This window comes from Haliaeetus leucocephalus, unplaced genomic scaffold (assembly GCF_000737465.1).
Source record: "Haliaeetus leucocephalus isolate CR32 unplaced genomic scaffold, Haliaeetus_leucocephalus-4.0 Scaffold657, whole genome shotgun sequence".
Classification (NCBI taxonomy): Eukaryota; Metazoa; Chordata; class Aves; order Accipitriformes; family Accipitridae; genus Haliaeetus; species Haliaeetus leucocephalus.
In genome coordinates this window covers 2,864,276-2,874,917 of record NW_010973093.1, presented here as the reverse complement: position 1 = coordinate 2,874,917, position 10,642 = coordinate 2,864,276, and positions in this window count along the sequence as shown.

The window sequence follows — 10,642 nt, the reverse complement described above, 5'->3', positions numbered from 1 at the left end:
TGGAAAAGAAAAGGAACGACAAGTCATTGGGATATATGAAATATGTTCCACTCTATTGTCCACAAGTAGTTTTACCTAACTTGGGATTAAAAACAGCACAAGAAGTGTCAGAGCTGCTCTGTACAGATACAGTTTAACTCATCCCAGATCAACAGCTGAATCACAAGATAAACACTACTGTACTATACTCAAAGCCAGGTTGAGTTTATCATATGATGCATTATTTAAACTACAGTAGGATTTTATTTTATTTTTTGCTACTGAAGATAGCACCTCTTGTCTCAGTGTTACAGAACATTTTCATTTGAAAAATGGGTCACTTCAAGAACTGTTTTGAACTGATTGTTTAAACAAAGCTTACAAACACAGATAAGATTCTTCTGCTGGAATGTCTTCTAATGTCTGCAACAAGGTTAACCATCCAAGAAGGAGCGTATAGGATAGCAAAGGAATTTGTGAAAAGAACAATGAAGAGTAAGAAAAACTGATTTAAAAGCACCAGAAACTTTTCCAGTGCTTTAAACACCATGCAAACTTTGTTCTCTCCTTTGGTTTTCCCTCCTCTACTTTGCCCCAGAAGAACACAAATTACTTTGAGGAGCGCAGACATCTGTCAAGAATAACTGACTTGCAGGTGATCCTGGTTGCTCAAACACATATGGATTAGTTGGCAATTTACGACACAAAGATAAGTCTTGATAATGACGCACATGATAAGCTGGCTCTGTCAAAAGGCATTTTAAGAAAAATTGTAGCCATCATACATTACAGAAGAGATTCTCCACTCTGGTTTAGTTCCAGACCCTAAATTTAGCCCATCACTTAAGCTGGCAAGGTTCCTTCCATCTGAAGATTTCACAGATATCCCAAGGTTGTTTTACTACCAAGGGTGGAGATAAAGAACAGGAAAACACACTAACTTCAAAAAGGTAGAGTAGCCTATCTTGAAAAACAATTACTTTTTTAGTTAGCTTTAAAATGTCTAAAATACATTTTTCTGGCAAAGGATACATATATGCAGGTTTTCACTTAACCTGATAAAAGCCAGAGAACCAATAGAACTAAATTAAGTGGCATTGTATCTCCATACGAGATACCCTGATTTTTCAATGTCTCTACTTACTGCACATTCAGAGCATATTCACCAAAGTTTTTTTGCTAATATAAACACAAGATTACAAACACCATATATAATAGTAATCATACAAGAAAGAATACTTAACACAGTATCTGTGGTCATCTCGCTTCAGACCATATCCCCTCTTAAGCCAGAGGAAGTGAGGTCTTTGCAATACATCTTAAAACGTTCTCCACATGCACACACTTTTATTTAGCACAGACAAAGCAATTAAAATCAGTAATTCTCTGTAGTTGTACAATTTAGGTGTCCACATAAGTATATTTTAAGCATTCCCATACTGTCAGGTCACATACCTTAAAAAACATGAATCAGGACTTTGACTACTACAATAACAGTAAAAAAAAGAAAAATAGAAAACAGTAATGCAAGATGAATCTTACAATCTGGATCCTATTTTCCATTAAACAACATTTCAAAATTCTATAAAATACTTGGGAGATTTTCAAAACTCAGCTAGCCAAGGCCCCAAGTAACGGGATCCAAAACTGAAGTCAGCCCTGCTTTGAGCAGAAGGTTGGATTAGATGACCTTCAGAGGTCCCTTCCAACCCACATTAGTTTACAATCTTGTAAAGGAAATGGAGAGTGGGAGTGTGTTTGTATACACAAACACACTTGCCCTCTTTCTTTCTAGATACCCTAGCAAGTCTATAGATAAAACTATGCGGAATACTGCATGTAAAGCAAGATTACAAATATCACAGAGTGGTAGACTGATACTGATATCTTAAATACGCATCAATTTTACGTTTATACACAAGAAGTACAGAAGAAAGTATTGCTTTATGACCTAAGTGAGGTAGCAAAGATGTACGTTTTCTCACACTTAGCAGCTCTATCTAATCTCGGAAGTGTCCAATTTATCTCTTGAATCCTCACCTTCATGAAAACACAATCCTCACTACCCAGAGCTTTGACTCCTGTAGCGGTGAGGAATCTCTCTGGAATTATAAAGGTATGAAATATTAATTGCTTCTGCTGACACATGAGAAAAGAGGGGAAGCAGGCTTGTCCTGAGACAGGTAACCACTCAAACCACAAAAAACATTCAGGTTCACCATTCCTCTCTAACCCACATTTCATTTACGCATCTCAAACTGAAACTCCACTACTCCTACCTTCGGAATTCCTCCTTTGATGTGTTTTCCCTTCTGCCATCCACTGATCATTTTTTTCAGCAGTGACTCATGAGAATGTGCTTAACGTGACACCTTGTTGAAACCTGTTCAGGGTGCCTTGATTCAGAAACCCAAAAGACATGTCACTAACAACAGTCACAGGACATGAAAATTTCTTGAAAAAGTAATGACAAGTATCATCACACTTATGATAGTATTTCATACTATTAGATCTTTCTTACAGACAAATGATCATGCCTTATAAAAGTTAAATTTGAAATTCACTCCCTATTTTACCACAAGATGAAAAAGAGGAAAGAGAAGCAACTTGAACAACATGATCTACTAAGCCTGAAGAATTCAGAATAAAACCAGATTCCCGCATCCCTGTTAACATTCTTAAATCACGTGTCTAGGTGCAGCATTCTGCTTCCTCCTGAACTTCTGACTGTACGATCAAGCCTCATAGACAGGCATTCAAAGAAGAGCTGAAGAATTAAACAGCCATTCCAAATGGTAAGAAAATAGGGCATTGAAACACTATTATTTTCTAGAGTAACCTACTCCAGTCTGTCTCACCTCAGTTCTACCCCCCGCTCCAAATGGTGTCTGTGACTATCTACAAAACTACTTCACAAAGAAAGCTGCAAGAGCTGTTTTAAGTATTTTTTTTGCTCATGTTTTGTAGGGTTTTTTTACTACAAATCACAATATAGAATGGACCACCTTTCCCACATAAAACATGAAGTTTTCATGTAATACTAAGTTCATTGAGCTAAAAGCACAATCATAATTATGGTCATTTTAGAAGATTACTTCTTGTAAAGGCAAAATAATGGAATACGAAGTTAATAGTATGAAAACCGGTGCATTGTAACTTAAGTTCTTTAGCTAATGGCTTGAAATTCAAGTTCCAACACAGAACTTGTCTTTATTTGGATGGAAGTTTCCCAGTTTACATACTTAAATACTCACACTCCAAAAGATTTGATAGATCCACAATTCTAAGGAAACCAACTGGGACAGTAAAGCCACATTACGAACACAAAACAAAACAAAACAAAACAATTCTGTGTTTTTACAGCCACTGTTTGCCTTTCATTACAAACCCATATAGAAAATTTTCTTTTTTACATTACTTAGGTCAGAAACATATACTCGGTATTGCCAAGAAGCCAACTATTTTGCTTAGAGTAATTCTTCTATGTGTATATTCTTAACATACTATTGGAACAACAGTGTAAAAAATTTTTATAGATTTAGTTCTGACATTTGAACATATTCAAGTTCATCAATTCCCATAGACCCATAGGTGCACAAAAACTTACTCAGCTGTTTTGACAAAAGCATAACCATTGCTCTTGTGATATTCTTGGCAGAAGTAAGAACGTTTCAGAATCATCATCATTCACTATTCTGCAAAATTTACTGGAAAATACTAATGCAAATATTCTGCTCTACAGAAGTCAGATATTCAAAAGCGTATGTTGATATAACAATGCAAAATATATCATCCATGCATATTATGACATGACAAAAGGAAATTTCTAAAAGTCTACTTTTCTCTTGACTCTTCTTCTGCATGAAATGCTAGTCTAATGGGAGGTTTTGGGGGCAACACATTAGTATGGGCTGACTCATACTATATTCAAGTACTATGCACCAGAATAATTCTACCAGTAATTTTATGTAGTGAGTGCACCTCAACACATCATGCATTTGCAGTATTAGTTTACTTCTACAATAATAAGTTGTTAAATAATATAAATATTTTCGATGTGCATTTATAAAGGCACAACTAGGCTGAACTGGCTGACAAGAAGGTGCTCAAATGCCACGGAAGGGCAGAGCTCCTTACTGAAATAAGCTACTGCAGTCACAGATTCTTCTGCTGATCTTGTAGACTTTGGAGGAAAGCATAACTGATTATACTGAAGGCCAAGTCCTCTTCCCTTTTCACTGTGAGGACATTGACAATAAAAAAAATCTCAGTGAGGAGTCTTTCAGCGCTCTCAGAACTAGTTCACTAGTCATACTTTTTCTGTGAGCCAAACTGAGTCACTTACATGAATGACTGCTTGGTAGTCAAAGAAAAATTTGAAAGGTACAGAGCAGAGAGAACAGAAAGACATGGGAAGTGGCATTTTCATTTTGAGAAAGCTTTTTTTTTTTAAATTGGAGAAGATGATTTGTTGAAGCTATCTGTGCAACATTTGGCAAAAGATATATTGTTAATAAGGCAACACTGAATTTTTACACTTCAAAAGCAACAAGAGAATATTTAAGAGCAGCAATTTCTTGTAGCAGATGAAGTAGCTCATTAAAAAAACCTGAATTTGAGTGTTATGACCTAATTAGGGGAATTTCTCCACAGACAGAGGCTGTTCTGATGTAAGTTGATGGGAAAACCCAGCTGGCTCGAATACTGCAAGATCAAGACCTAAGTGCTTATGAAAGTGTGTGGTTCAAGAAAAAAAAAAAAAAAAAAAAAAAAAAAATCAGAAGACTGGGAGTTTCTGTCCTTCTGACAAACATATATTGAATACAATCATACTAATTTCACCGTTTCTCAGTTAAAAACTTTCCAGGATTAGTCATACTTAGTAACTACAAAACAACTTCAGAACTGCCAACACTATTCTGTTGAACTTCAGTTACTGAAAGTACTCCACACATTTCATCTTTGTTAGAGAAGAAAATAATTAAGAGGCATCATGTAAGAGCTTTTGTAGTATCAAAAGCCAAAGCAAGAGATCAAATTATCCAATAAGGAAACATATTTAGATTAACAACACAGTATTTGTCTTGATTACTCATTTTTTAGAAGGCACTAACATAACATACTATATAGTCCTGTATTGTTACCCATCATTTTCAAGTGCATCAGTAAACTGCAAGAATACCTTCCAATATGTGGGATATGTTAAATTTGTTCCCTAAGAAAAAGCATGCCAAGAAACACATTCAGCATGGAAGCATGCTTGATGCTGCAACTGGTACTAGAACATTGTTTCTATTTTAACCGTTTAATAAAACATGAGGAGCTTTTTCATTAACACAACCTACAGGAAGTTAACAAATTCTGAATAAGCTTGAGCAATACCTATTAGCATTTTGGCTTGTTGTTTCTTGTCACCCTTCACAGAACTACATACAGACTCTCACAGTGAAATAATCCACTCCACACACTTTATTAATGTTAACATAACACAATAAAATTTTAGGTAATTAAGTTTAATGTGCTGTTCAACAAGTAACATGGAATTTCATACTACAACTTACAGTAATTCTTTATAGTTCACAATACCCTCACAGCAAAATCAAAATGGACCAAAAACTGCCCCAGCATTGTTATGCAAGAGCTTGATTTTCTTCTTGCTGGTCACCCTGAAAAGTAACACAATGATAACAGTTACAATATGACATTCAAATATCTAAATATGAAATATGTTTGCATTGTTTTCACAAAGTATGTCTAGCTAAGTACATTCCCCTAATATAATCTTCTAACTTTGAAATAATGGAAAATATTACAAAAATTCCATTTGTGCTTTTGTATGCGCAATACGTATAATCAGACCGACATCTTACATTTTTATGATGTATACACATAGGTTTCACTATAGTGAAATACAGATCAACATTTAGCATTACAATAAAGTAAATTATTTAATTGTCTTAAGACTAACCACTCAATCTTCATTTTCTGTAAGGACAAGCAGTGTTACACATTCACTTTCAAGTTACATTAGTGAAATAACCACAGACTGTGGTTTGTTGGGGGTGGTGAGGTGTTTTTTTGTTTCGGGGAAATTTTTTTGTTGGTGTTTTTTTTAATTAAAAACAAACTGTGAACACTAAAGACCAAAACCAGTACATGCAGAATCTTTTAGTTCAATTAAGAATTATTATTTTATACGTTGGCCAGACTTAGAGAGTCTGAATGCAGACTAGTCAAAACAAAGCATCAAAAATCAATTAGTTGGTAGAGCACAGGAAGCTGTCCTACTAAGCAGGTTATCACTTTTTTTCTTTTAAATGTAATTTAAGTTTTACTTTCCTTCTTGCTAAGAAACTCCTCAGCTGTTCACACTGGTGTCATGGGAAGTCTTCACCATTAACAGCTTGCTGGACTTTTCCTCAAGATTGTTTATTTTCTCTCCAAGTTAGGGAATTACACCTTACAACTGCCTTGTCTGGGCAGTAATCCCACAACTTTTCAGACAACAGATTGCTTAAGAGAAGTTCTGCAATACAGACTCTTGCAAGATCCCACGATTGTAAGAAAAGCTATATAGCAAAAATTGTTATAAAAGGAGTTGCTGCTACCATTTTAGGAGAGACAGGAACTGAAGCTGAAGCCTACCTTCAAAGTCGGGGCTTCCCAACTAATCATTTACTACTGACTGACACCAACTCATCCTACAGGTTTCAGTCTTCCTCACCAAACTGCTGTGACACTTTTGAGTATTTATTTTGTATTTGTATTCTGTTTCATTTCTTAGTGAATTCAAGACACAAACAGATACATTCCATAATCAAATCCCAGGAAAGCCAGTTTTATCATGAGAATCTGTCTCATTAATAAAGGTACAGGTAAAGGAGTTTTTGAATCTCTATCACTCAAATACTGCAGAAGTAAAAGAATCCCGAACTCCCCAAAGCTTCCTCAAAAAGCCCTATGCAACTACTTTGACTCATCATTCTTCAATCTTAATGTCCAAATAAATAACAAACATTAAAGAAAAAACAATACATTGTTTATTATCTGCTTCAACAGTTTTGTACTTGTTACATGTAAACCAGAAAAATAATTTTAATCTAGCTTGGTTAGTATTCTAATGTTAAAGTTGGAAGTCAATAACAGAAGAAGCATTAGAGAGGAACCGAATGTATTTAGAATCCTAACTGGACATGGTTCAGTAACACTTCCCTTTGGCTATGCCCTGCTAATAATACTTTAAATCAGATTTCCGTACATTCTTTTCTTCCTGTGTTAATTCAACATTCCAACTCTTCACAATAGCCAGAACTCAAAAAAACATACCATTTCACCTGGCAAGAATCTTGAAATCCCTGCTACTTGACTCCCTCGCTGTTTCCCATCAACTTAATTCTCTACAATAGTAGCAATCTCTGAAAGCTATCACCATCAGGCAAGACTCCAAAAACAAGACAGAAACCAAATATTAAAGCCACTGATGAAGCAGGTGAGTTTAGGTGTTGTTGCTCCATTATCTTTGATATTTCCAGTTCCTTAACAGTTACTGTTTAGCCAACGTACAACTAGACTAGGTAGTAAAAGGCCTAGAATACAACAGCTGCTCCATGACTGTAAATTCAGAATTTGTTAATAAAGCACATTCAGCAAGACTTTGTTCTTTTCCTGGCCCTTATATAGCAGCACAGAATGAAAAGACGTACTCCATAAGGCCCAAAACAATAACAGCAACAGGAAAACATGACACCCAAATGCCTGGAAAGCAGGAAATACCTGCCTTCATCTCCACCCTTCAATAGGAAATGCAGTACCACACCTTTAAAAACAAGAAAAAAAAAGTATACATTAACATAACCACTGTTCCTTTCTGAAGGGAAACCACTATTTTCTACAACAATTTAGAATGGTGCCCACCCATCTAAAAACACCAAGCTAGTAATTGAGTTTAGTCTCACTTTTAAGACACAAGTTCAGCTACCAACATGACTTTGGACAAATCACTTGACCGCTGTATGGGTATCCCACAGCTAATGAGAATCCCTCAATAACACCATCAATCTACCTCACTGCTACACTGTGAATGAAAAACCAACCCAAAAGCATTACCAGTGATGTGGTCTTCCGTCACTGAAACACAATACAATTATTTTCCTCATAGAGAGGCTATACAACTACTTCTGGTAGATAAATATGCCCTAGGACGTCTGTCCCATAAAACTCTTTATTTTTAAATCTCTTTATTCTTAGACAGCTGTAATTTCTTAGCTTTATACAATTACCGCTGCATACATGCCCGATCATTTGTCCAGCATTTTACATATTTGGTATGATTTAGCATAGGTATCATAAGACTGTAACAAAGCATCATTTACCTTACCTTTTAGGGTAATAGAAGGTTTTTCTCATACCAAACAACTTTTCACAATATTTCTCACATGTCAGAAGGCTGAAATAAGCAATCAATTAAGAACAAACCCTCTGTCTCACCTGTATCAAATCAGTCCCAGGAATTCAATTATTGCTGCACTCCAAACTAAAATTATATTGCCAGAGAAAAATGCTATTTTGAAGAATGTACTTGAATTTGTCAGCTTCATCAGCACTGGTATTTATTTTCTCCTGACCTAGCTTCCAAGACTTCTTCTGTGCCATAGAATTGCTTTCAGAACCCCAACTTGTTCACCTACTAAAATCAAAAGTAAGAAGAATTAAGAAAGTCACAAGCAAAACCACAGTGGAAAAGGAGAATCAGACAAACATGCTACATGCATTACATACTTCACCGTATTAGCGAGGGGTTTGGACACACCATGCAATGCCAATGTAATGTCCTAGGTTCTCAGTGTCCCCCTGCACACATGAAAAGATAGATTTTTTTAAAGGTCAGATAACTAAGTCATGGATGAAATTACAATTATTCAGTAACACTGTTGTGGATAACTGAAACCTAAATAAAGAGTAATGGACAAGCATACCTATTTGAGGCTCCTCTGATCTCAACTGTGAATGCCTGTTACTGATGACACTGCAGTAAAAGAAATCAGCAGTCGACTGATGGTGCAGTTGCCTCGCTGAGCACGGCACTATTTTTAGATAGGTTAACATATCACTTTGTATGTAATATCACTCAGTCAACAATGAAACATTTTTCTTTCGAGAAAGGTTAAAGCACATACAATTGCACTTGCCTGGAGACTGTACTACTGTAAAAATCTAACTGCTTATTAAAGTGACTAGAATACATGTAAAGTGCTAGTTATTTTCTTGTCCCACTCAGGAATCTTCTATACAATTAAGGAAGGCAGTCACTGAACAAGCAGGTTTGGCTGTGTATACTCTAAGAGTCTTACAAGTTTTCCAACATCTCTCTCAGATTCTTGCCTCGGGACTGGACCAACCATTATGGACCAAGCTGGTTTTAGATAACGTCTCAGAGCATGAATGACATGAGTTTCTACTAACAAAATTAAACGTGATAATAAAATCAATGCAAAATATTCTCAAATGCAAAACATGCAAAAACCCATAGTATCACTAACGTGTCATCTGTCTCTGTTGACAAGCAGTCACACGGCATCTCTCTCTCTTCTTTCACAGTTACAATTCTCACATCTCCAAGGTCAGAACAAACGGAATCTTTAGACAACTGGTCATCATTGTCATACCTGCAAAAACAACCCACATTGTTAATGGAAACATGTCTTCTGCAAAAAAGTTTTGCTTCTATTTCATCTAGACTAGTATTATGTGCTCAACAATACAAACAACAAAACAAATACATAAGCTGTTGCACAAAGGATATCCAAAAATCTTCCATTTTAACAAAATTAGCTGTGTACTTTCCTCTTTTTTATATAACTTCTGCCCCACTTTTTTTTAAATGTCAGCTACAGTCTTTCAAGTATTATTATTAAAAAAAAAAACCAAACACCCGCCCTTCACATATAAAGAGAATATGCTACTAACGTTCCATCAGCTGCTATTAAACAAGTGCTGCCTGACAATGCTCTCTCTTCTTTCACAGTAATTCTTCTCACACCCTCAGGGAGGGAACAGACTGGAGCTTTTGACAATGGGTCGTAGCTGTCATACCTAGAAAGAAAATACACAGCTGGTATTAACGCCAAGAATTATTTACTTGGTATTAGTAAACAGAGGAGTACTGTGATGTCTACTCACAAGTCCAGTAAAAACCCTGCAACTTCTGCGTCATTTCTGAAATCCAGCTTCTCCTTAAGTGTCAACCATCGGTCAATATGATTTCCCACATAAATCCTTGTTTTCCCCCTTCTTCTATCAAGACTTTGCTTCCTCTTCTTCTTTTCCAGAAAAGACAACACTGGGGGCCTTCCACATCTCTTTGCTGGCAGTGACATTGTAAGCCTAGAAATAAAGGAAAGACTATTTAGTGAGACTCAGAGCAACAGATTAGATACCTCGGTGTTCTGAACCATCCCGGCAGACGCTGACTGCCAAACACCGTAAGCCTTTTACGCCTACGGAGTCAAGAACCTAAACCGCTACAAAGGAAAGCGGCTCACAGCAGAGGCGGCACCCGCCGCTCGGCCGGCCCAGGAGGTGAGAGCCCGCCGGATCGACGGCTCCGCTCCCCCCGTCTCTTGAGGAGGCGGCGGCTGGCAACGCGGCCGTTTCCAGTCAGGCC